This window comes from Chenopodium quinoa, unplaced genomic scaffold (assembly GCF_001683475.1).
Source record: "Chenopodium quinoa cultivar QQ74 unplaced genomic scaffold, ASM168347v1, whole genome shotgun sequence".
NCBI classification, from domain to species: Eukaryota; Viridiplantae; Streptophyta; class Magnoliopsida; order Caryophyllales; family Amaranthaceae; genus Chenopodium; species Chenopodium quinoa.
The window spans coordinates 29456-35455 of record NW_018744376.1 but is presented as its reverse complement, the minus strand read 5'-3'; positions in this window follow the sequence as shown (position 1 = coordinate 35455).

Here is a 6000-nt window from a genome sequence, read left to right as displayed (position 1 = left end):
TTGGTAGTTTTAGACAAAAAAGTGTTTTTGACGGGTGTTTTTTTGACAAAATTTCATACTTTATACTCCCTCCGTCCCCTTTTGATAGTTCCTTATGGGCAAATTTTAGTCCCAAAATGTTCACCCTATTTGTTTTTTCCAACAACTATTAATATTAATTTTTTTTACCAAAATTCCCTCCAATTTGCAAGAATACTTGTGCAAATTTAAATTTCCCATAAAAATTTTGTTTTCTATGTACTTTTATTATTTTTTTCTCTTTATTTTTTTGCATACCTAATGTTAATTTACTTTTTAAGTGTACTTTAACTATTCTTATTTGTGTTTATTAATTTCCGTGAAAATGCCTATAAGGAACTGTCAAAAGGGGACGGAGGGAGTATTTATGTAGTAAAACAATATAAAAGCATAAATTACATCAAAATTTAAACTCCGTCGATCATTCTAAATCCTAAACTTTTGGGTGTTAGAATTTGCTTATTAATTAAGTTTACTTATACTTAAATGATTTAGCATTAAATTAACATTACACTATAATAGTTTCATATAATTTAATGCTTAGAGAGTCTCAATTTAATAACCACAACTAAAATTTGACTAAATTGAGACCGTATTTCTATGACCGTCTGAAAAACGGTCGCAAATTATGAAATTTGCGACCAGTTTTTATGCGGTCGCAATATTACGACTGCTTTGACAACGGTCGCAAATTTGCGACCGTTTTGCGACCCTTTTTAGCCTTTTAAACGATCTCTAGGATGTTTGAACAATTAAAAATAATTCTAAATTAAATTAAATCGGTTGCGACCGTCAAAGACGGTCGTAAATGTCATAACCTGCAACCTTCAAAGAGGCGGTCGTAAATGTCATAATCAAGCGACCGTCAAAGAGACGGTCGTAAATGTCAGAATATGTGACCGCCTCTAAAACGGTCGCAGATTTCTAATTTTGCGACCGTTTTAGCGGTCGTAATTGTTTTTTTTTTAATTTTTAAAATAGGGTATAAAAGAGATGGAAACTACCCCTAACCCTAATATTTTCACAGCCTACTACTCCTTCATTTTCGTATCTCCTCTCTTTCCTTCTCACGTTCCTCCTCTCTCTAATTCTCTTTCTCTTTCTCTAGATTTCCTCCCGTACTCTTTCTCTTCTCCTTCTCGTTCTCTTTCCTCACCTTCCTCCATCTCAGTTTCTTTGTTTCTTCTTCATTTTATCTTTTTCTTAGGATTTTTGTTAACTAATGAGTTGTGGTGTTGTATTTTCGTCAAAGTTTGGTATTAATGGTCAAATTCGACCATAAAAATTCCAGATCTGGAGTTTTTATGGTCGAATTTGACCATATAAACCTAAAGAGGAAGAAGTTTTGTGAAAGGTATGTATTTCTTCTCTGAATTTTTATTATATTTTTGTTTATTCTCGGTTTTTGTTGTTTTATTTTGTTCTCTAATTTCCATGATTGTTCAATTTTTTCGAATTTTGTTTGTGTTTTTGTTTGAGTTTTGGTTCGATTTTTGTGTGTTTTTGTTTGAGTTTTGGTTCGAATTTTTGTTGATTTTGATCAAATAGTGGTTCGATTTTTGTCGAAATTGTGTGATTGTTTGAATTTTTGTGGGTTTTTTTGAGTTGAATTTATGTTCAAATTTTGCTTAGTGTTTGTGGGTTTGATTTGTGTTTGTATTTTTTGCTGATTTTTATTTAATTTTTGTGCATTTTATTTGTGGGTTAAATTGTTTTAATTAATTTATGTTGTTTTTTTCGATTTTTTGTTTGATTTTTGTAAATTTGTTCGAAATTATATGGGTTGTTTTTGTGTGTTTAATTGGATGTTTTTGTCGGTTCAATTTCAGGGTTGATTTTTTTGATAAATTTTTTTTTTTGGGTTAAGGGTGGGTGGGTGTGTAGGGAATTATAGGTACTACGCAGCGGAAAAACATGAATCATATTCATACAATACCTAATCCCAAGATCTAATGCATAACACATAAAGAACATATAATCGTATCTTTGAAGCGTGATTCCACATGCGATCGAGCAAGAACAATGGGAGATAAAGAACCCCAAGCGTGATTCCTCTACTTAGTCCACGAGCATGGATTAAACCTCCACTAATGCTAGTTAGTTGTGACTGAACACTTCAATCAACCTTCAACGGAGATGTGAGCCACGAACACACCACAACACCACCCACGCGCCACCACACGCGCCACCCAGGGAGGAGGGTCGTACGGACAGGGAGGAGAGAGAGAGGGCCGAGTAGAGATAGAGAGAGTTAGGGTTTTTGGAAAACTGGTTGCTTGTGTGACAATTCACTGTATGTCAATTGTTCTGTCATGCAACCCTAGGCATGGTTTATATTTATAGATCATATCTAGAAATAAAACCATGTCAAGTCCAAAACCCATTAGAATCTTTCTAAACTATCCAAGCCCAATTATCAATATGGTATGTCATGAACTCATGAGGCCCATTAATGGGCCTCTAACTTGTTTAACTCAATACTCTTATGTGTGACCTTGTAGGATCCACTCTATAAGGCTTTGGGCCATTAATCTAGCCCAAAGATCAATTGTCATATCTAGCACCAAACATTGACGACCCTATAGAATGAACTTATTATCTCCATAATAGTGATCCTTGATATATCTAGTAATTGCACTTATCGAAGACACAACTCCTTCAATCTCCCACTTGTCCGAGACAAGTGCGCAATATTCAAATTCCTTAAGTCAATGTGTGTCGATTTGATAATATGATTGCATCTCATGTCGTGATCATATTAGTCTACAAATCTTTTCTTGAAAACTGAGTGAGAATTACAAAACAAATGGTTACTATGTAATCCATTTGAGCACGACCATGCATTTTCTGAATTCTCCCTCTTCAAGGGGCCAAGACACATTCCTAATTAAATAGGTAGGCTCTATCCAATCTTGTGGCAACCAAAGCTCCCACTCAACTTCTGAAATAACCGGGAAACACCCTTTGCAAGATGACTAATGTAAAGGTTTCATCGTAGTCATAGTCATACTATGAATTTGTTGAATCCTTTAACAAGTCTTTGCTTAGTTAGAAAACACTTTTCTTTCTTCTCTACTTTTCTTACAATGAGTCTTACTCAATTATGCAAATTATTCAAGTGTCATACACTTGCTTATAGACTTAGAATCTATTTCAGATTTCCTGGTTTTTTAACCACTTGGAGTTATAACTTGTCAAATCATATTTATTACTTGCATTATCATCATGTTCTAAAATGAATATTTTAGAACTCTTAATCAATATGGAATTATATTTCTTTGACTAAGTTTTACATATGCTAGTCATCATTGTGGGTTTTGATGCAACAATTGAAACTTATACAACAAATTTGTTTAGTTTCAATGATAAACGACAATTGAGGATGTGCACTTGGAATGTACTACCTTCGACACATGGTTAATATTCCCATTACACTTAATGAGACCATGCGTTTTCACTTGTAACATGAGGTGAATCATGCTCATATTGTTGCTTTGATTCGATTACTTCTCAAATTTCTTCAAGATTTTCGAATTCACTTTTCTTGAACTTTTCAAGGCTCTCGAACTTTTTAAGATTCTTATACTCCCACTTTCCTTTTTGAGGGGGAAATTTTTAGTATAGGGTGAACCAACCATGGTTTGAACCATGTTTGTTTGTTGCTTTTCTCGAACTCTGTCAAGATTTACACTACTTCCACTTGACCTTTTGGAACAATTTTCATAAGGGAACCTACTTCAGCAACAAACATTTTGTGCTAAGTATGATTTGTGTAGTAGTACCCTGTGCTCTGTATAGGAATTGATCGTGCATTAAACTATTTAATACAAAAATTTATTCTTTGCTTTGTAAAAAAACTTAATAAGAACTTTTCTTATCCATATCACATATGAAGCCTTTGCTACATTTTGATTTGACCTATGTAGGTATGTTTAGTTTTGTAGCTTATCTTAAAAGTATATCCCCTGAATAATGGTTGGAAGATAGGTAATTTTGTCCACTATCAAAATATATCTTATATAGATTGATAGCTCCCTTCATAAACACTTCACAAGGTTTTCTTTCGGAGTTTGTCGTAAAACGATTTCACAACTCTTGGATGTTCATCAAGGTCTTGACTTAAATTCTCATTATTACGATCATATCGCAATATTTTGAATGTGTTGCCAAGTATATGTCTTGACTTAAATTTTCACAATTACAATCATATTGTAATGTAATCATTATCTTGTCAAGTTGATACTGAACTTCATACTGAACATTTTAATCTTTTCAAAATTTTCACTCATTATGCTTCAACTAAGCACATGTGAGAATAACACAAATGAAGTTTCATTGTCCATCTCTTGCCTTTGAACCTTTGATTTTCTTACATCGATATGTATTCGACCTTGAGTTCTCATCATCATTTCTCTAAATGGTGACTTTGTCAATACTTTCAAATTAGAATGATATTTACATATATCAATGGATTCATAATCCAATGATATTGAAAGTCCATCCCTTTGGATCTTTCGCATGCAATGTTCATTTTTCATTCGAATTAATTGACATATTAGAGATAATTTATATATATAGAAATGGTTTAATTATTTCTATCATATAGAACTTTAAACCTCTCTAGCAATTTCAAAACACAATATGACTCAATGAAGCATAGAATAACATTTATTCCATGTTTTTTGAATCTTCGATGCTTAGTCATTACTAATATTGAATGGTGTTTTGATAATGGCAAGAATGAATAACATTTATTTAATTTTAGCCACTAACAAGGTAAGGTGAAATATAGGTTCTACTTGTAAAGTTGCAACTTTTGCTTCCAGAATTGTAGATTCTACTAGTGAAGTAACAACATTTGCTTCTAAACTTGTAGATTTATTTCTCCCTTAGCCATACTTCTTTATTTAGTTAAACCTCATTCTCAATGAGAGAGAACTAAACAAGACATCATATGTCCAAGAAGTAGCAATGTGCTAAATCAATTTCTATAATATACTTCGTAAATTGGAACACTTCCATTCTTTTACCTTCCAACTATATGAGGTAGTTTCTAATCAATTGGAATTGGTCCATTTAATTTGAAATATTTGTTACTCATAACAATTTTTAGCATGTAATTGGTTCTAGGTTTGAGAAGTAGCAACTTGTTTGCATTTCTTGGCCTATAACTTCTTAATGCAATCCTCATATATTCCTAAACCTTTTCCCATTTGAGCCACTTAGAACACTTCTCTTAGGTTCAAAATGATACTTTTCTTAACTACTTTAAGCACATCATCATTCATATTAGAGTTTAATCAACTATTTAACTCTTATATAAAATGGATGAAGAATAGCGTCATTTTATCAACTTTTGATCATAGAGATTTCCATTCACTTTCTTATATTCAATCATATTGAAGATAAGATATTTTATTGGACTTCTGTACTTGTCTTTTAGAGGGTTTGTACCTCCCATCTCATTATATCCCTTGAAACACTTTTCAAAATGAAGATGTGTTGGCATTTTACTCAAACATTTTGAATAAAAACCAACCTTAGACATGTGACATGGATTTCTAAAACTTGCCTTTTAGAACCATCTTAGCAAAGTTGGAATATAGGTTATGGATTATCTTTTAACCTTTTGAGAATGTTTCTAAACTTTTTTTTCAATCGAGGAGATTATATATAATAATAAAATTAGAACGACATGTTACTTGTAAGTAAACGCAAAATTCAATTATGTTTAATAAAAATTTTAAAGTGTCATAAGCGAATTAAATTGGCAACTTTAAAGCATTTATTCAATTTTAATTGATCCCTATTGAATAAAATGATTCCAAGATCCTTTATTTGTGTAATAATTGACCGGACTGAGGCCCTACCATCAAGTATTGCATTTTCAAGGTGAGTAAACTCTTTACTGATTACAACTTTTTGTAATTCTTGGTTGAATAATTAACCATCACATGTTTAATTATTACCCTTAGCTTCAAG